Genomic DNA, 21,711 nt, shown 5'->3' with positions numbered 1-21,711 from the left:
GGCTACAAATTGGGGTTCCAACAGTCTCCACCTTGGATTTGACAATTTGCTAGCATAGCTCACAGGACTCAAGGAACAATTCAGTTACACTTACCAGTTTGTTACATTATAAACCACCTGATAAGCAATACAGATAAACAGCCAGATGAAGAGGTACATAAGGAGAGGTCTGGAAGGGTTCCCAGTACATGAGTTCTGGTCCCTGCGGAGTTGGCATGCCCTACCCTCCCGGTACGTGGATGTGCTCACTGGCCAGAAGCTCTCTAGGATTTCCATGGAGGCTTCCTCAAGTAGGCATGATCAATTATTAACTCCATTCCCAGTCCCTCTCCCCTCTGTGGAGGTTTGGGGCTGAAAGTCCTAAGTTTCTAATCATAGTTTCTTGTTTCTGGTGACCAACCCCATCCAGAAGCCCACCCAGAGATGCCTCGTAAAAAATGAAACATATTTCTATCACCCGGGAAATCCCAAGGGATTTAAGAGCTCTGTGTCAGGAACCAGGCTCCAAGATCAAATATTAGCAGGCACCGAGAGCAGACACACGTATAAATATAAATATAAAAGCTTACAGGGGCGTGCCCAAGTTGGACCCAGTGTCTTTGGCACAGGGGATGCAGCGCTCCAGGTGGCCAGGCCTAGGTCACACATCCACCACCTCCAGGGCCAGGGGAGGGGATCGCACTCATCCTAAGATCATGGTTAGAGAACTGGGGGAGAGCGTAGTTCTACAAAGGGAAACTGAGTCCTGTTCCCAGAAAAAGAGGATGGCTGGCCTGCAGAAGCAGCCTATGGGCCCCGTGAAGACTGGGATCCTTGCAGCTTTGTTGACCGCCGTGTCCCTGGTGGAAGGTATGTCCACTCTGTTGACCCTGAGCTTGTCTGGGAGTGGAACACCGTGACCTGGTCTTGGCTGCATCAGGTTCTTATAGGTGATGTTGATGAAACTGTCTTTTATCATTGAGCCTCTGTGTTCCCTTCAGGCACTAGGATTGTCTTTGAGTCTGATTCCTGAGATTTCATACGAGGAAATGTGTCTTCCTTCCTGAACGGTGTACACCATGCCTGTGCTGTGTGGGGGTGGGTGGGGATGCATGTGTGAGCCCCCAAGTTAACCACTCTCTGAATTAGAATAGCCCCCATGTTGGTGTTACAGAACAGCCTTTGTGGGCAGGCATCCCAGGCCTACTCTTCTCTCTTCTAGCCCCACTGTGACCCTGGGAAGGCCCCTTCCCCTTTGACATTTAAGGTCCCTGGAGGACATGCCATTTCAGGGAGAAGAGGGCAGCAGGGTCTTGGGGAAAACTGGATGAGGAAGGAACAGGCTCAGATGACATATTTCCTTGGTTTTGGTCTTGCTTCCACTTCAGTTCACAGTGGCACCCTGTTAGGTTATATTTTCCAAATCCTCTCAATCTATTGATGAGCTTTTGCATAGCCCATGGAGTGTCTTTCCTGACTATCTGAGACAATCAGAGGAAGAGAAGAATGCTTGAACCTGTAACAGTACCTTTCTGCCATCAAAACTCAGGCTGTGGGTCTGCTTTTTTAATGAGGAATTTTTCTGTAAACTGTACTTTGCAATGTCAAGATGGTTCTAACTGTGGGTCAGGGTACAGGAGAGCCTGAACGAGGACGCCATTTGAGGGTCTTGGGAAGGATAAAAGCATAGTCCTGAGTAGCACCATAGGTCATCCTGTCTTCTCCACCCTCCTGCTGATTTCTCATCTCCTGACCCTGAACCTGACCAAGGGTAAATTCAGTTTTAGAAACCAGGGACACGACTTTGCATCATCTCCATGGAAATGTCTTGGCAGTGTTGAAAAATTCCTGCAGTCAGATATCCTAGAGCAGAGAGATGTGTCTTTACCTGTGCTTTAGAACCAGTTGATCCACAGGTGAGCTCGAGGCTGAGGTGGTATGTGATGATCAACAGACAGTACAGGTGCCATATTAGTTTTCAGACAAAACCTACAGTCCAGGAAGACTGGAGAGAGGATACTGGCTGGGCCAGAGTTCCCTGAGGCAAATGGACATGGGGTCCCCAAGCAGGATAGTCTGTTGCTGAGTATCCCCCAAAGACACGCACTCCTTGCGTGCCCTGGGCTGGACCTAAATGCCTGCAGGAGAGCCTGCCCATAGCTAGAGCTCCTCACCACACACTCCACGGTCCCACTCCAGTGGTTCATGTGCAGGCAGTCCAACCAGAGAGCTGGGGACTCTTCACTGTGCCCCAGGTTCCTGCTTCCCTTTTCCTACAGAAATCTCTCTACTAACAGTCAACATCAACACCATCTTGGATGTTCTAGCTCAGTAAAGAGCCTCTTGATGAAGATGAAAGAGGCTTTATTTTCTTGGGCTCCAAAACCACTGGGGATGGTGACTGCAGCCATGAAATTAAAAGACGCTTGCTCCTTGGAAGAAAAGCTATGACCAACCAACCTAGATAATGCCAAAGAAATGATGCTTTCGAAATGTGGTGCTGGAGAAGACTCTTGACAGTTCCTTGGGCTGCAAGGAGATGAAACCAGTAAATCTGAAAGGAAATCAACCCTGAATATTCATTTGAAGAACTGATGCTGAAATTGAAGCTCCAATACTTTGGCCATCTGATGTGAAGAGCCGACTCATTGAAAAAGACCCTGATGCTGGGAAAGATTGAAGGCAGGAGGAGAAGGGGACGACAGAGGATGAGATGGTTGGATGGCATCACCGACTCGATGGACATGAGTTTGAGCAAGCTCCAGGAGTCGGTGATGGACAGGGAAGCCTGGCGTGCTGCATTCCACGGGGTCACAAAGAGTCGGACACGACTGAGTGACTGAACACCTGGCACCTCGCTTGCCTCACGCTTGCCCCAGCCCTGGGTGGTGAAAAAGAGCCCTCAGGTGAGTACAGCCCAGACATCACCACATGGTACAGAAGTACCTCCATGATGATCCCAGTAGAGCCACAAAATCTTGAGAGATAATAATTGTTGATTTAAGCCACGAAGTTTTGGGGTGGCTTGTTATATAGTGATAAACAACCCGAACAGGTGTCTAGCAGTTCCAAACCTACATCCTCACAGGACTGACTCAGGCCAAGTGTCCATCCATGAACTGGTATGATCGTAGTCAAGGAAGGAGCGGCCAACCAGACCTGGGTCGCACATCCAGCCCTGGAACTGGGAGGCAGTCAGCTCTGCCTGTCAACCCAGACAGAGAGCAGGGAAGTGCCTTTTCCAAGGAAGACCAAAGTGTGGTTACCAGGAAAAGGGCAATGGTGCGGGGCAGAGCGGATCCAAGCAATAGTCAGCTACAACTGGATGTCCGGAGACCCCAGCAGAGGGAGGGGACCACTGGACTGGGAACCCTGAGGGTGTTTATGTAACCATAGCGACGTCTATCCTTGTGGATTACAGGAGATAATTTTAGGTAAATTATTACATCCAGTGCCTGACACAGAGTAAGTGCTCGACTATGGACGGCTATTATTATTTTATTTCTGTTAGTGCTATTGAACAGTATCTATATCATATGAATTGATATTCCTGTCTCTGAAGACACCAGCCTGAATTTGGTCCTAGCACAGATTATATTCACGCAGAAGTGCATTTGGCTCTATTTGAAGGACTGTCTCTGCTCTATGCAGCCCAGTATTTAGAGGCAGAGAAGTGTAGTGCTTGTCTATTTGAAAGGTTGTCATCTTATTAACTCTTAGCCGCAGGGCCTGGACTCTGCTGTGGCTCCTTATTTAGGAGACAAATAACTCAGCCTGGCCTAGTCCTGTCTGGTTTCAAGGTTTCCATGGAGACGGCGGTCCAGACAGAGGTAGCTTCGGAAGACTCAGCACCTTCCCATGCAATCAGGAGACTGGCAGTTCTTGTTCTTATGCATCTTCTGTGTTGAGGGATGTGTGTGTGTGTGTGTGTGAATACAAATGCTTGTATGTTAGAGACATGAAATTCTATATCCACAAGTGCACAAGTGATTGCCTCTTGAGAGACACATGCACTCCTGGAAATCACAATGAAAAGTCACCATGCGTGCCGTGGATGATGTAGGAGAAATCTCCAGGACAGTGGACCACAAATCCTCCTATTAATGGGGTTCTACTGCTGAAGGCTGGCTGGGTTACTGGGTAGCTGGTATTTCTTAATCTTTAAGGTCAAAGTTTCAGTTATGTGGATGCAGACAACCTGGACAAGCACTTGGTCTTCCAGAGGCAAAGGTAGGAGCTGTGAGTTTGGTCTCCCAGAACCTGGATGCATGTGGTCTGGGAGCAGAGATGAGAGTCTGTGTGTCTCTGGGACACCTGCTCCATCTCAGAGTCTGTGTCTCCTTCACCACAGTCTCTTTACTGAGCACCTATTGCTCTCTGGCCACTGATCCACACGCTGCTCAGTAAATGCAACTTTGTCCCTCCACAAGCTCACAGTCTACACGGGGAGGCTGACAACAAGCCAGGAATCAGAGTGAACAAGCTGCAAAGGGCTACAGAGCCAGAGAATAGAGCCGCCTGCCTGGGGCCGGGAAAGTCTGGCGCATTTTGAAAAGACCTGTCGAACTCCCTATTTTGCTTCAAATACTCAGGGAATGAGGCATGCGACTTTTCATAGGACTTACCCCTCCTCAGAGTTGCTGACCACACAGTCCCCCATCCTGGCCTGGCCTCTCTCTTCCCTGCTGTGGTTTAGCAACTGAAGCCCATCATGTCCCCACTTCTTTCCCCAACCTAGACTGGGGCTGTTTCCTGATACTTGTAGCCCCTAAAACTCTGTTAATGTAGGAGGGGACTTGTGATCTGGTTCCTGAGTGAGGTGGACTTGTCAGCTGGAGAAATGGGAAGAGTTCTTCAAAGAGAGGAAGGGGAGTAGCAGGGGATGGGGGAGGAATGGGATGGCAGGATCAGGCCAGAGCAGGCTTGGCAAGGTTGGCCCCAGGGGGCTGGGGACGTGGCTTAGAACTGGACCGTGGAGGCTTTTTATGTGCAGCCACATAAAAAGCATTCACCCAGTATCTGCTAAGACAGAGGATGTGAACCATCTTTGAGTGATTTTAAAAGTCCCCACCAATATCCACGCGTTGTTATTGGATCACACACTCATCATTGAGATTGGGGGCTGTAGGGGGCAGGACTCAGATCTTAGGCCCCTTCCCTTCTCCAATTCTGCTCATCTCACGCCTTCAATGACTCCAAAATTGGTGTCTATGTCCAGACCACTCCCCTGAACTCAGACCGTCTACTCCTCTGTCTGTGGGACATCCCCACTTAGGAGTGACCTGGGCATCTCAGACTCAGCCAGCCGAGCCCCTGACCTTGCCTCACCCCCTGCCTCTCCTACGTCTTTCCCCACACCAGGTCAGTGGAGAGTCTGTCCTTCTGGTTGCTCTGGCTAAAAGTCCTGGAGTCATCCAACCTGATTCCCTCTTTCTCTCTCACCCCCAGACCACCTCCAGGTTCACCTCATTGGTGCTTCTTTTCCAAACAATTCCAGATCTGATGGACAAATATCACTTCATGTCTAGCCGTATCTGCTACAGACCATGCTCGCTACTTCTGCCCCACCTCCATCTATTTCTCAATCCAAACAGCCAGAGTGATTCTTTTCAAACCCAAGTCACACAACATGATTCTTCTTCCATAAGGCCCTCAGTGGCTTCCTCTTCGCACATATGGAGTAAAGGTCAGTATCCTAACTATGACCCACAGCAGCTGCCAACACCAGAAGCTGGAGGAGACAATACACACTTTGGTCCTAGGATAGTGGTTTCCAAGCCTGACCAGGCCCCAGGATCACCTGGAGTGATCATTCCAAACATGACTCTGGGGACCAGTCCCAAACCTGCATATCCATGAGCAGTTCCTCAGTGGGGATGTTCTGCTGGTATCAGGGCCAGTACTGGAGTGAGGCACCTAGGGTGTACGTTTTCAGGAAACATTCACTTTGCAGTGTTAATGCAAAGCTGTCGTGGATTTCAAAACGAGCACCTCCTTAAATTCCTGTGGTCCCCAGCACCTCACTAGCCTCACCCTCACCCCAGCCCTGGGTGGTAAGCTTCCTGTTTTTATTTATCTGCGTGCATGCATGCTAAGTTGCTTCAGTTGCATCTGACTGCAATCCTAAGGACCACAGCCCACCAGACTCCTCTGTCCATGGGATTCTCCAGGCAAGAATACTAGAGTGGGCTGTCATTCCCTCCTCCAGGAGATCTTCCTGACCCAGGGATCAAACCTGCATCTCTTATGTCTCCTGCAGTGTAGAGGAGAAAACAAGCAGATTCTTTACCACTAGTGCCACCTGAATCCCAGAGATGCCCTTTCAGCTTCCTGGGCCCTCCATCCTGACCTAAAGCAAGTACTCAAAGTGCAGACCAGGTTGAGTGCCAGAATCCTGCAATCGGATTCACTTTGGATCAGCCATATTCTGTTGGGAGGAAGAGGATCATTCAGAGGTGGCTGTGTGGGTGTTTCAGGGGACCTCACTATCCTTGTGATGGTAGAGGTTAGACCCTAAATTTTCATCCGCTCATGTTGCTGACAGGTTGACAGGAGAAAATAGGCGGGAAAAACCAGCCAGCTCAGAGGACCTATTTAGTCTTGTTAAATACACCGGAAGATCGGAGCGTGGGAGTGATCAGCTCCCAGTTGTGATTGTAAAGGTGCCTCCTGCTAACACGCCCAGAGAAGTCCCTGTGGCAACTCTGCAGGATAAATGAGGCGGTTCCTTGTATCTCACAGGCTCTGTGGGGCGCAGGTGGGGAGTGGGGGGTGGAATCCTGAAGGAGATGAAACACATAGTCTGAAAAATTGAATTTCAGCTTCTTTTGGTTTTTCACATCTTATTTGAGGGACCTTATTGGTGCTAGCGGTAAAGAATCCGCCTGCCAATGCAGGAGACACAAGAGATGTGGGTTGGATCCCTAGGTTAGGAAGATCCCGTGGAGTAGGAAATGGCAACCCATGCCGGTATTCTTGCCTGGAAAATTCCATGGACAGAGCAGACTGGCGGGCTACAGTCCATGGAGCCACAAAGAGTCAGACACGACTGAGCGACTGAACACACACACACACACACACACACACACACACACCAGGAGGACCCTCACACCCTTCCATTTTCCAGTATTTTATTAAACAAATGCTACAATTCATCAGAAGTCTGCCTGGAGCAGGAGACCGGCAGTTTTCATGATTTAGGAGGTGAGATGGTTTGTCTTCATCAGCCAGATATTTAATTAAACACTAACCTAGGTGTTGCTGGGAAGTGGATGTGGTTCACATCTATGCTCAGACGACCGCAGATAAAGGAGATAATTGCCCTCAGTAAGGGCAAAGGCTGCTCATCCAATCAGCCGGAGGCTTGAAGAACAAACACTGAGGTTTCCCGAAGAGGAAGAAATTCCATCTCAGGGCTGTGACTCCTCCTGCCTGCGTTTCTGGCCTGCCAGCCCTGCGAAGCTCAAACTTGCTAGCCCCCGTGATCACATGCTCTAACTTCTTAAAATAAATCTCTTCATACACTTGGTTTTATTTCCTCGGAGAACCCTGGCTGATACTGGATGCCTTTACATTCTTTTTTTTTTTTTTTTTGCTTTAAATAGATGAAAGGCAAGAATCTGAAAGCCAAGTGACTTCAGCACAGCACATGCATGCACCTCACACGCTATGAGGTTGGAAAAAGAAGCCTGTGGGCCAGAGAGGAGCTGGAAAGCAGGGACACTAGTCTTTATTATTTTTTTAGCTTTATTTAACGTGCAGAGGTGCGCAGCCGCTTCAACTGTCAAGGCCCTGCTCTCAGCTCTGTCTTCTGTTCTCTGACCTCCACCTCATCCTGCTCCTCAGCTGGTACCTGACCCAGTCTCTGCAGACTCCTCATTCCTCCGGCCTGGATTATTGAGATGGCTTCATCCTACTCATCTTTTTTTTTTTTTTTTTGCCTCATTGTCTTTCTCTAAACTTCTCCACTCCCTGGTTTAGGCTCCCATGGTCTTCTCTCTGCATCTTCTCTCTGTTTGCCTCCACCTGCCCCAGAAACATCCACTGAACACCCATTTGCTGTGTGACCTTGTCACTCAAATAGTTTGAACAACTTCCTAAATCGTGATGCTTCTGAAGCCTTGTCTCTATCCTAGAACCCTCCCCACTTCTTCAAAAGAGCATCCAACCAACTGCACACTGGACTTGTCCACCCAAGTCCCCTCTGAATCTCAGACTTGGCATATTTACGGTAGACCCATCATTCCCACCCCTGTACTCTTCATCACGGTTGGCAGAGTTTCCATCCAGAGCTGGCACCTCCCCTAACAAGTCAGTCATTCTTGTTCACACCCGATTTCCTTAAGAGCAATGTAAATGCTTTGACTTTATTGAAGTGATGTAGTCAGAGTCCTCTGAGACACAATCATTATTCTTGGTACATGATTTCTGTAATGGGAGAAGTGGCTGTCTCTGCCCCTAGATAACACCTGAAAGAAGTAATATGTGCACCTGTGTTTTTAATCAAACTGAAAAATAATAACCAGGGGCAGTCTAGAGGCACAGTAAACGTGCTAGCGGTGCTTCCGGTAAGTTCATGGTGGTGGGCAGCTGGATTGCATCCACGTGAGTGAATGACAGGGCAAGATGAGTGGAGATGGACTTCTCTGGAAGTGCAGTGATTAAGAATCTGTCTGCCAGTGCAGGGGACACGGGCTCAGTCCCTAGTCTGGGAAGATTCCACATGCTCTGGGGTAACTAAGGCCATTACCAACTACTAAGCACAAGTTCTAGAGCCTGTGCTTCACGACAGAAGGCACCACAGTGAGAAGCCTGGGCACCACAACACGGAGTAGCCCCTGCTCGCCGCAACTTGAGAAAGTCCACGCAAACCCGGAAGACCCAGCACAGCCAAAAATGAATGAATGAATGAAAAAGACCAGTGGAGAACAGAACTCAGAGGGGCTTCAGGCCTTCACAAGGACATGGTCTTTGTCCTACGTACAGTGGGAATCCACTGGAACGTTCTGGAAGGGTTGTGAGATGATCAGACCGAAGTTTTGGACAATCTGAGCTCCGCATGGGACAGGTGTGGATGTGGCCAGAATGAAGCCCAGACTCCAGGCTCTGATTCAGTTGGTCTTGGTAGGCGGGAGGCATCAAGGAGATGTAAAATTCCTCATATGATGCCAGTTTGGAGCCAGGCTTCTCGGGGTGAAACCGCAGAAGTGTGACCCCGCCCCCAACCCCCAGCCTAAGACTGCATCCCCAGAGTTTCTCACTCCCTCGCCAGTCCAGGCCCAGCCTCCAGCGCCAGTTTATGGCTCCAGCAGATTCTGCTCCAGGACGTTGAAAGAGGCCCTTCAGCTACGCTGGGTCTACAGAGGGAAGGGTCACCATGTGGATGGCCTTTTATAACTGCGACCTGGATGGTTTTGCTTTTAGTTTATTTCAACTTCAGTGAAGTGACTCAGCCACTTAAGAATGGGTTTATCAAGGTGTCTGGCTCCCATGGATCACTCTGCATCAACCCCCACCTCCCACACCAAATTCTATCCCTGTTTAACTCGAGGTCCAAGTTGAATATTAGAATGACAATTCAAAGCAAACAAAATTGATTATGTCATAAATAACCACATTGAAGATCCAGACGAAAGATGATGTGAAATTCTCTTCTTCATTGGGTACAATTTTTAATGAAGGTGATCAGGCGTTGAGAGACCTGGGTTATCAGAAGCATGCCTTACGTAAGCTTCTGAGTAAGGGCTTGGCTATTGGAGAGATGTGCCACACACGAGGAACACAGCGTGTAAAGATAAGTCTGACTCAATGGATGTGTGAGCGGCTGGTGGTGTTATTTGTTTCTACAATGAAGTCTGTATGCCTGGCTCCGGGCCATCCACAGCCTCCTAGACCACATGCCAGCCCAGCTTCTTTAGGAAGTTTTTCTTGTGAACAGCGATTTGGATGAAGAACTAGATGAATATGTTCGGGTCAGAGCAACTGTGATGTGATGCCTGGTGACCAACACCATCAGTGTTGACCCTCACATCACTTTAATCCCCTGCGTTGTGGGGAGGGTTCAACTTGGGGCTGCCCTTCAGATGGGATCTTATTCCCTTTTCCAAGCTCGGGGGATCAGCGGGAGCTACTTTACCAATGAAATCACCTACAGTTGCTGGAAAATTGTTTTCCTTGAACAGAAACTATTTCATTGAACTGGACAGTGACAATGGCACAAATATCTAGGAAGGAGAAAATTTAGAAATACCGTGTTGGATTTGGATGGTGGAGATCAACCCTTCTTCATCCCTTGCTCGAAAGTTGGACACATGTTTGGGAAAAGACGACCATACAGTTCTCCTGAAGGTCAGGATGTCGTGACATGCATGAGGAGACTGGCTCATGTTTATCTGGATGAATATGAGAAGTAGTACTTTTCCATAAGACCTGACCTGGGGTCCAAAAGCTTTGGAAATATCAACAAGCATGTTGAACTGGGGAGGAAGTTGGGTTGTAAATCACTTCAATGATATTTGGATAATGTTTACCAAGAGATGCATATATCTGAGCCCCATGCCAAACCCTTGCAACCCAATTTTATCAATAAAAGGCTGAAACTGCTCAAAGCTATTCAATGAGAAAGGCTCTATCACCTCCAGATCAGTAAGTGTCTGGTGACCCAGGGCTGCCTAAGTCGGGAGGGAGGCCTAGGAGTGCTTAAGGGGTGTGGCTATGGGACTCAAGTCTGATCTGAATTTATAATGAAGAGCATGGATTGGTTTTAAATAATCTCCCTTGCCTGGATATGTCAGAAACATGTTCATCAAGAGGCTCATGAAGTGTCATGGGTCAGGAGGAACCCAGCAATTGACTTTGGGAAGAATAATTGGCTGTGCCAGCAATCAGCTGGACAGTGCCTGAGAGTGGTTGATCCACTGAGTCACAAATACTGCGTTGCTATGTCGACCTGTGTTGGCATCTCCTGACAATGATGGCATTTGGAGGGTTAAAGTGGACACTGTGGCTGGAATGGGGATTCATCACACATGTCCTCCTTGGACAGAGGTGCCTGAGAAGTTTAGTGGAGGCAAGACAGCAGATACACTGGGGACTGAAGCACAGAGGAACCACCAGGAGGTGAAGAAGTAGGCTTCACCAAGACATTAAGGTTATTTCTGAGCTGCTGTTACGGAACTTTTTTGCTTATGACAGAAAACCAGAATACAATTTTAACTTGATAAAGAGTCAAGTTTGTAGACAAGGACAAAAACCAGGAAATTGACATGCTTATTCAAATCTATTTATGCTTCTTTATTTAAATCCATTTTAATAATGGAAGGGCATTTATCTGATGAGAAATTGTTATGATTTCCTTTCTTAGAAGACTTCATAGGAGACATTTTTTCACTTCTATCATCATGTTCTAAATAGATAATTTTAAACAGATTGCATCCACATTCGGAGAAGGCAATGGCACCCACTCCAGTCTTCTTGCCTGGAGAATCCCAGGGATGGGGGAGCCTGGTAGGCTGCTGTCTATGGGGTCACAGAGTTGGACACGACTGAAGCGTCTTAGCAGCAGCAGTATCCACATTACCTTCAACTCCAGAAAGCATCATTTATAAGATTATATTTAAGAGGCAGTTAACTATTATAAATTATTTGGTGAATTATAAGACTATCTACATTTAAAGGATCCTTTTTATTACCAAAATAAATAGTCGCTCAGTCATGTCCTACTCTTTGCAACCCCATGGACTGTATGTAGCCCGCCAGGCTCCACTGCCCATGAGATTTTCAGGCAAGAATCCTAGAGTGGGTAGACTTTCCCTCTCCAGGGGATCTTCCCAACTCAGGGATTGAACCTTGGTCACCTGCATTGCAGGCAAATTCTTTTCCAGCTGAGCCACCAAGGAAGTGGCTTTTATTACTAAAAATAATAGTATGGAACTAGATGAAATTTCCTGCACTATATGAAGTCTTCCAAAACCCGAGACCCTGTTGCAGCCCTGCAAGAAAAATTCCTGCGGGGACTTCCCCGGTGGTCCAGTGGGTCCACAGGCAGAATCTGCCTGCTAGTGCAGGGGACACGGGTTCAATCCCTGGCCTGAGATGATCCCACATGCTGCAGGACACCTAAGCCCGAGGGCCCTAGAGCCCGTGGTCCACAAGAGAAGCTATTGCAGTGAGCAGCCCGCTCCCCACGACAGTAGCCCCCGCTCGCCGGGACTAGAGAAAGCCCACAGGAAGCAGTGAAGATGCAGAGCAGCCAAAAATACATTAATAAAAATTTTTTTATTAAAAAAGGAAAGATCCCTGTAGCCTGAGCTTTTTCAGCCCAGCAGCCACAGAGAACTCGTTCCTTACCGAGGCAACCTGGTTCTCCTTCAGGCTGCTCCGATGTTGGAAAATTCTTACTTATTTCAAAGACCAGATCTTCTCCACGGGTTCAGCCTTGCCCTCCACGCAGAGCACACATTCCAGTTCTTTTAACAGCCCCACCCATGAGCTGGTGTCAGGGACCTCTGTGTCCTTCCTTTTCATCTTCTCTTTCTTTAATATATTGTGAAGGTACGTGAGAGTATAAAAGTAAGATGAAGGGCAAGTAAGCCAGACCTCCAGGCTCTGGAATCCTCCCCAAAGAGACAGTTATGTTACCGCTTCCTAGCTTTTCAAGAGAATTCTACTCACTTGCAAAGTATACACATTATTTCTTTTAGGCAGAAGTATTACATACACTATTCTGCACTTTGCTTTTCTTAAACCTAATAATAAATTTTGGAGATGATTTCACATCAGAATTTAAAGCCCCACCTGACTCTTTTAAAACCACATTTCATTAAACCAGTCCTCTGTTGATGGACTCTAGGTATCTTCTCATCTTTTGCTACTGCAAGCGAAACAACCATGAATGTCCTTGCATTACACGTCCCTCTTTGTACGGGTTATCCGTGTGATAAGTTTAGAGCAATGCAATTGCTTGAATGAAAGATAAGTGCATTTAAAATGTTAACACACATCACCAAATTGCCACCCAGCAAAGTGGCACCAGTTTGCTCTTCAGCAAAGTCCGTGATGCCTGCTGTCTCTCGCAGTTAGGAGATAAGCCAGTTTGTAATGCCGTCTTGGAACTGTCTTTCGTTGAATGAACCCACTGTTTCTGTGTGACCCAGTGACCTCAGTGAGGGTAAAACGTCCTCTCTCTCATGCGAGTTACTCTACTGGTCATTAAAAAAAAAACAAAAAACCCCACAAGACTTTGACACTAAAGCTGCCACTGTGACCAGGGCCACATCGATGACATTTAGTCATTAAGCTCTGTTCCGCAGTGTAGCTGCTGACAAGTTTCTCCCTTGTGGGGCCTGGGCTTTGGGATTTTTGTATGCAAGCTGCAGAAGTTTCCATTTACCTGTGTATTTTTTTCTTCTTGCTGGTGTAATCAGTTACACGAATTTGGCACCTTAAAGCCACACAGACTTATTGTCTTCTAGATGTGTTGCTGCAAAGTCCAAAATGAGTCTCAATGGGCTGAAATCGAGATGTCAGCACTGCGCTCTTTCTGGATGTCCTAGGGGAGAACCCACTTGCCTTCTCCAGCTTCAGGGGCTGCCTGCCTCCCAGGGCTCCTTCCTCCACTCAAAGCCAGCGGCGCAGCCTTTTCAGTCTCTCTCTGGCTCTGACCCCTGCTTCCTTTGTCCTTTCCTGACTCTCCCGCTTCTGCCTTCTCGCCATCTTTTAGGGACCCTATGATTACATTAGGCTTGTCTAAGTAATCCAGGATAATATTCCTGTCTTAAGATCCCCAACTCAATTATATCTGCAAAGTCCCTTGTGCCACATAAAGTAACATATTCACGGGCTCCAGGGATTATCTTTAGGGAGCCATTATTCTCAGACCCTGATCTGCATTAAATACCATTTTGTAGAGGTTAATTGCTTCAAAGACTGTTTGGACATAAATGGGCTTTCAGGGAGGGGCTGTGTATCCTCCCTTCTACTGGGATTTTAAACTAAGTACCAACCAGTACATGGTGTTGAGCTGAGATCCTTGGAGCTAGAGTGAAGAAGACAGAACAACTAACAGGTGGATCGGTGCTTGGCAGTTTATAAAGAGCGTTACATCCATTACCACAAGGTATTTCCGTTTGCCACCGTCAGGTAAGGAATCTGCCTGAAGTCACACGGCAGGTGCGTGTCAGCGAGATTCTTCAGGCTCCGAAGCCGCAGCTCTTCCCATACCAGCTGCACCAAAGTCATGCCATCAGCCCACATGGAGTCTCCAATAAAAGTTCTTGAGAATTCTGTTCCTCTGTGGGTTTCCAGAGCTGCCTGTTCCCATAAAAGACCAATTTGATCTCCTTTTACCAGTACAGATTTACTTAAATACCACCTACTTTAAAGATTTACTTTACTTTAAAGATGCCGTTTACTTTAAAGATTTACTTTGCTGGTAAAGGTCTCCTTCTATCAGTTTATAGAGCTTGTTCTTACACCTTAACTCCCCAGAACTCAGCCTTGTCAGCTGAGCAGTTTTGGCCTGGAACGGTGTCATCACATCTGGGATGGCAGCAGGGAGATGGAGACCCAAAAGGATCAGGACCATGACCAAGGTCACAGGGGACTCAAACCCACAGGTCTCCTCTCACTGAGCCACTCTGTCTCTTCCAGACAGACAACCCTGAAAAGCTAGCAATTCCCAAACTCCCCAATAATCTGACCTTCACTTCAGAGGACATTGTGGAGTCCTTGGAAATTGGAGGCTGAGTAGGCAGCCATGAAATTAAAAGACACTTGTTCCTCAGAAGAAAAGCTGAGACAAACGGAGGCAGTGTATTAAAAAGCAGAGACATTACTTAACCGAGAAAGGTCCGTATATTCAAAGCTATGGTTTTTCTGGTAGTCAGGTATGGATGTGAGAGTTGGACCATAAAGAAGGCTGAGCCCTGAAGAACTGATGCCTTAAACTGTGGTGTTGGAGAAGAGTCTTGAGAGTCTCTTAGACAGCAAGGAGATCAAACCAGTCTATCCTAAAGGAAATCAACCTTGAATATTCATTAGAAGGACTGATGCTGAGGCTGAAGCTCCAATACTTTGGCCACCTGGTTTGAAAAACTGACTCACTGGAAAAGACCCTCATGCTGGGAAAGACTGAGGGCAGGGTGAGAAGGGAGTGACAAAGATGGGATGGTTGGCTGACATCACTGACCCAATGGACGTGAGTTTGAGCAAACCCCAGAAGGTAGTGAAGGATAGGAAAGCCTGGGGTGCTTTAGTCCATGGGGTGGCAGAATTGGACATGACTTACTGAACAACAACAATAAGGAAGCTGACATGCATGGAATGCCTACTGTGTGCCAACTCTTCCCAAAGATAGTGCATTTGCTCTTTCTAACAGTTTGGGGGTTGTTATCACTGTTTTACTGATGGTGGCTCCGAGAGGTTAAAAGTCCCAAAGATGGCAATGAGTGGATTCCATGTCGAGTAATTCTGATACCGAAGTCCATGACTTTTCCTCTTGCCCATGCTGGAGGACAAGCTAAGCAGGATTCCAGGTTTAAAAAAAAAAATCTAGCACCTGCTTTATGAGAGTCCGGAGCCCTCAAATGACCTGGTTAGATTTGCATTTGATTGGATGAAAGTGAGTGCAGCTGACGGGAGAGGCAGGGAGAGAAAGTGCAGGCCAAGTGTTCCCTGGCTTGTGTCCAGTGACCTGCAGCCCTGGGAGCAGGTGCCAGAACCTTCTCCCGGCCAAGAAGAGAGAGAGGATGTCCAGGGGTGGGGGGAAAAGTCAGAGCCAATCAATCAACAGGTAAACCGAACACTAGCTTGAGAGCTAGAGGCTTGCCCAGAACAGTTCTCAGGACTTGCTCCGATCACCATTTGAGTCGAGCTTCATTTCCATTTTTCCTTCAATTTAGACCCCATATGCTGCTCTGTTTGCCTGGGCCCACCGCTAGAGACACAGGCATGCAATTATCCAACTCCTACGCGTTTTTCTTGTTCTCTTTCTCTTTGAGTTTAATTTCCATCAGAGGCTCTGCCTTGAGCTTGCTTAAAAACCTGCAATTACGAGAAGGCAGCTAATGAGACCAGGAGCAAACTTCTGTACTGTGCGGCTACTTTTTTTTTTTTAATGAGATAAACAGGGAAAATGTCAAAGAGAGGGATTTCTATGTCACTCCTGATGACTGAAAGCTTCCCCAGCGTTGCAAATAAACAGGCTGCAATTAGCATATGGAGGGTTAGAGGGTGGTGATTCTCGCCCCTGGGGTCCTTGGGCTTCTTGACCTTGCCCAAGATGTAACTGGCAAGGTCAGTTACATAACTGGCTCTTGTCCGGCAGAAGATCCACTGGCCAGGTCGTGGTCAACAGAGAAGCGCCCAGAAAGGTCACTGCCTGTGGCAGCAAGGCTCTGACCTAGGCCACACGGCTGCGTTTCCGAGAGCGGCTTGTTTTCCTCCTTGCACACATTGTGGGGTAATGACTGGGATTGTGGAAACTGCAAACAGCATGTGTCATAATGAGCATTTTGACTCGGAATGCAGCATTCTGAGCAACTCCCGGTGTCTGTGGAAACTCAAGAGGTGACAGAAAAAAAAAAATCTGTCGTGAAAGCGCCCCTCACGCAGTATAGCTGATAATGGAAATTCGATTGCAGGAGCATTTATTTCGTGCCTGCTGTGTACCTAGCTCTGGGCTGGGAATTTGGGATACAGAAATGAGTAAGATGCAGCCTCTGACCTTCTTTGGACCTAACAGAGAGAATCGGAGAGCTAAAATGATGCTAAACCTAAGGAAGTCTCCCTGCCATTCCCTCCCTTGCCCCGCATCTCTTAGGTCTGGATTTTCCCAACGAAAAGGAAAGACTGGCTCAAGGCTTATGGTTCTCCTTGAACTAGCACCTATTTGAGATCTGTTCTCCCGCCCCAAGGGAAGAACATTCTCCTGCCCTCCGGTCTGCCCAGCACACCATGAGAGCCCAGTTCAGGGTCCAGAGGTCCTGGCCTGCCCCTTCCAGGGCATACCGGGGAATGGCTCAGGGCTATGGTCCCTGATCCTGGCCACACACTGGAGAGCCTGGGTTGCTTAGCAATAGGGCAGACGCTGGGCCCCTGGGCAGAGGTTTGGGATTGGTCGCAGGAGTTGTGTTTAGAACGATGGCTGCAGGGGATTCTGGTACCAGGTCAGGCTTGGGAACCACTGAGGACCAAAGTAGTGTTTTGTCACCTCCAGCTGGTAGTGTAGTCCGGCGCCTCCTCCTTTCTCCTCCTTCCCTTTCTCCCATCTATAAAGTATATCCGGTGATCTCTGAGGCCCGCCCTACCTCTAACCACCTGGGTGTCAGAGACAGGGTACCTGGGGGCCCCCTGTGATGCCAGGCCTCCTTCACACCCCGCATCTCAGGGGAGAAGAGAGCCTGAGCCTGAATCAGGTCCCAGCCCCTTCACCTGCTTCCCGGTGACCCAAGCTGGGTCCACTCCCATCCCTGGGCCTCGGTCCAGGGTAAACCTATCAGGAATTTCAGCAGGTAACCACCACTTTCTGTTTCTTTGGGGAATTTTTCAGGGCAAAAAAGCAAACCACTTTGAAGGCAAAGCTGGGGGCCCTGGGTGGAGGCCACCTTCGAGGCAGCGAGGGCCAGAGGGGTGGCTGTCGGGGTGGGGCTCTGGGGGTGGTCCTGTCCTGCCATTGTGATGCAACCCACCTGGGGGCGCTAGAGCCGAGTGAGAGGCGGGAGGAAGGGTCTTGCCCTGGGTCCAGCCTGCCTCCAGGAGAGCCTGGACACCAGTTCACACCACTCTGAACTCAGCCAACCCATCCTTCGGCCAGCGCTTGCCAGTTTCTGCAGGAGCTGAGCACTCCAGAGTGGGGAGAATCCATGAGACCCTCATTGTACCCCATTTCAGAGAAGCTACTTAAAGGAGAAGGGAGGTTAAACCAGCCCTCCATGAGACTTCTAGATGGACCCTCCTCACGCCCTTATTGCCCATCTCCCAAATTGCATTTCACAGACAGAATCCAGTCTATGAATTTGGGTGAAAATGTCCTCGTTTTCACTAAAATTTTAGCATTACCTTCAGTTACAAATGAGGATTAGATTATAGGGGGTATTAATTAGCCTATAACTTTATCACCAATGGAAATCACAGATAACTTCACATCACTTTATAGTTGATACATATATTCCAAGGAGATAAAACCAGTCAGTCCCAAAGGAAATCAACCCTGAATATTCATTGGAAGGACTGATATTGAAGCTGAAGCTCCAGTATTTTGGCCACCCGATGCGAAGAGTCAGCTCATTGGAAAAGATCCCAATACTGGGAAAGATTGAAGGCAGGAAGAGAAGGGGACAATAGAGGACGAGATAGTTGGATGGCATCACCGACTCGATGGACATGAGTTTGAGCAAACCCTGGAAGACAATGAAGGACCGGGGAGCTTGGCGTGCTGCAGTCCATGGGGTCGCAAAGAGTCGGACACAGCTGAATGACTGAACAACCCCAACACAGATATTCCAAATCTTGTTTGGGCTCATCTTTTGAAATGATAGTAAATTCTGAGATTGTCACTATTCCTTGTTATTTAATGTGTTAATAGCAAGGCACATACATAACTATACTGCAAACATATATTAAAACATTTTGGCAAAATTTTAATATGATTGTTTTCTTTCAAAATTTTACGTGTTCATTCCCTTTAAAAAATGTTATTTGGAGGAGCCCATAGGGTTGGCAGGTTGCCAACAAGTCCACAGTACGTTAAACTTTAAAGACCACTTCTGAAGACATCTTAAGATGACTCTGAAGATGGGGCACTGTGGAAAAGTGAAGAATTCTCATTATGGTTAAAAAAATAATAATTCTGAGTATTTGTCAAGATTTCTGGGAGCTAGAATAGATCTTAGAGATATACAGCTTCACTTGTTAAATTGCCATTATTCAGCTTTAATTTATATGAAATAAAATGCATCTTTTTTTTAACCATGTGCTCTCTGTTTAAAAATTATGGCAAAAAACAAATAACATAAGCATTACCATGTTAACCATTTTCAAGTGTTCAGTTCAGCTGTGTTAAACATGTTCACATTTTATGTAAAATGCACTCATTAGAAGCATGCAGTTTGATCAGTTAAGACAATAAACCCGAGAATTGCCACTACAATTAAATACACAGCATTTCTATCTCTCCCAAAATGCTGCTTCTTTGTGCCTCTTTATTGTGTCCGCTACCCCAAACCTAAGTAAATATCGATCCACTTTTTGTCACTACAGACTAGTTTTGTCTTTTTTAAGTCAACCATTTCACATACATGGAATCCTACAGAACATATCCCAGCTGCTTATCTGCCTGTTGATGAATGTGTGGGTTGTATCAAGTTTTGGGTGATCACAAATTTACTATGAACACTACTGTATACGTCTTTCTGCAGACAAGTGTTTTCACTTATCCTAGGAAAGAATCCAGGTGTGGAGTTACTGGGTTATATAATAAGTGTACGATTACCTTTATAAGAAACGACCAAACTGCTTTCCAGAGAGCTTGCATCATTTTGCGTTCCCAGCAATTAGGTATGGGAGTCCCATTTGTTTTCTCTTTTTCACAATATTTGGTATTTTTGGTCTCTAATTTCAGCCATTCCCTATGTGCTGGCATCTCATTGTGATTTTAATTTGCACTGTCCTGATGGCTAATAATGTTGAATGTCTTTTTGTGTCTGTGAGCCATGAAAGACTTCTTTGGAGGAGTCTATCTCTTTTGCCCTTTCTTATTGGGTTGTCTTATACAATCTGGATGCAATTTTTTTTTTTTTTTTTTTGCTAGACACATATATTACAAATATCTTCCCCATTCTGTAGCTTGTTTTCATCTTCTTAATGGTGTTCTGATGCAGACCATTAATCAGATTTTTATTTTATGGTCATGCCTTTCGTATTCTATCAAAGACATTTTTGCCCCCAAAGTTACAAAGATCTTCTCCTACATTTTCTTCTGGAAGTTTTTCATTTTTAGTCTTTATGTTTGGGTCAATAACATGTTTCAGGGCTTCCCAGGTGGAGCCAGAGGTAAAGAATTTGCCTGCCAAAGCAGGAGACAAGAGATGAGAGTTCAATCCCTGTTTCAGGAAGATCCGCTGGAGGAGGGCATGGCAACCAACTCCAGTATTCTTGCCTGGAGAATCCCATGGACAGAGGAGCCTGGCGGGCTACAGTCCATGGGGTCGCAAAGAGTCGGACACGACTTTGCATGCATGCACAGTGCACAGGATGGAGTATGGGTTAAAGTTCATTATTTCTTTTGGCATGTGAATGTTCGGATCTTTGAGCACCATTTGATAAAAAGACTCTCCTTTCCCTGTTGACCCCTCTTAGCACCTTTGTTGAAACCCGTGGACCATATATGTGGGGGTCTATCTTTGGACTCTAAGCTTTCCCATGACATATGTCTAACCTTATACCATGTGTGTGTGCATGCTGAGTCACTTCAGTTGTGTCCAACCCTGGGATTGAACTCCAATCTCTAACATCTCCTGCATTGGCAGGAGGATTCTTCACCACTTGCGCCTCCTTGGGAATTTAGAGCTGAGAGAGGAAAAAGCCTTGTACGAGGTCAAATCAAATAAGCCAGAGGTCAAGATCAATGTGACTTGTGTAAATAGTCATTTTTATTCAAGTTTTCCTTTCCATTGGCAATATCAGCACTGCCCACAGTGGCATCCACCAACCATTGTGAGAGAAAGATTCTCTAGAGAAACAGAATCACACACAGAATCATAACATCTTTGTTATGTATGAAAGGAAACTTATTATAAGGAATTGGCTCATGCAATTTTGGAGGCTGGAAAGTCCCCACAGTGTGCTATCTGCCAGCAGGAAGGATGGTGGTGTAATTCAGTTCAAGTCCAGAGTCCTGAGAACCAGGGGGTGCTGAGGGCAGGAGGAGATCCATGTCGCAGCTCAAGCGATCAGGCAGGAAGGAGCAAATTTCTCTTTCTTCCTTTTTGATCTATTTAGGCCCTCAATGGGCTTTCCTGTGTGGCTCAGATGGTAAAGAATCCTCCTGCAATGCGGGAGACCTGAGTTCGATCCCTGGGTTGGGAAGATTCCCTGGAGGAGGGCATGGCAACCCGCTCCAGTATTCTTGCCTGGAGAATCCTCATGGACAGAGGAGCCTGGCGGGCTACATACAGTCCGTGGGGCTGCAAAGAATCAAACACGACCGAGCGACTAAGCGCAGCAGAGAACAGGCCCTCAATGGATTGAACGGTGACCCACCCACACTGAGGAGCGTAAACCAACCGACCGAGCCCACCCAGCCAAATGCTAATTTCATCCAGAGACACTCGCAGACTCACCCAGAGAACAATCACATCACATCACGTAGCTGCTCAGTGGTGTCCAACTCTTTGCCAGCCTGTGGTACTGCCAGGCTCCTCTGTCCATGGGATTTTCCAGGCAAGAATACTGGAGTGGGTTGCCAGTTCCTTCTCCAGGGGATCTGCGTGACCCAGAAATTGAAGCCGGGTCTCCCGCATTGCAGGGAGTTTCTTGACCAGAAAATAATGTTTAGCCAAATATTTGGATACGATCCAGTCAAGTGGACACATTAAATTCACCATCACAGTTCCTCAACTGAAACATAGGGGTAAGAATTAAGCCGCCCGAGGTCACACAGTAAGTCAGTGCAAATTTATTTCTCATCGTTCTGGAGGCTAGGAAGTCCAAGATCAAGGCACCAACAGATTCAGT

At 47.2% G+C, this 21,711-nt stretch overlaps 1 protein-coding gene and 2 pseudogenes across 1 annotated transcript in view; 2 read left to right on the top strand and 1 right to left on the bottom strand.

Moving 5' to 3' along the window:
* Nucleotides 1–764: 764 nt before the first annotated feature.
* On the top strand, nt 765–9,971 carry LOC110123021 (polypeptide N-acetylgalactosaminyltransferase 11-like; annotated as a pseudogene).
* Nucleotides 9,972–10,020: 49 nt separating this feature from the next.
* Nucleotides 10,021–11,306, top strand: LOC139029614 (polypeptide N-acetylgalactosaminyltransferase 11 pseudogene; annotated as a pseudogene).
* Nucleotides 11,307–20,595: 9,289 nt separating this feature from the next.
* Nucleotides 20,596–21,711, bottom strand: part of GPR26 (G protein-coupled receptor 26) — a 33,996-nt gene continuing 32,880 nt past the window's right edge. The window contains exon 4 of the mRNA XM_070470376.1: nt 20,596–21,161. The gene's annotated coding sequence lies outside the window, so the exon portion shown is untranslated. The remainder of the gene's footprint in view (nt 21,162–21,711) is intronic.

The sequence above is a fragment of the Odocoileus virginianus genome, chromosome 7 (assembly GCF_023699985.2).
Source record: "Odocoileus virginianus isolate 20LAN1187 ecotype Illinois chromosome 7, Ovbor_1.2, whole genome shotgun sequence".
NCBI classification, from domain to species: Eukaryota; Metazoa; Chordata; class Mammalia; order Artiodactyla; family Cervidae; genus Odocoileus; species Odocoileus virginianus.
This window is presented reverse-complemented; position numbering and strand designations above follow the sequence as displayed.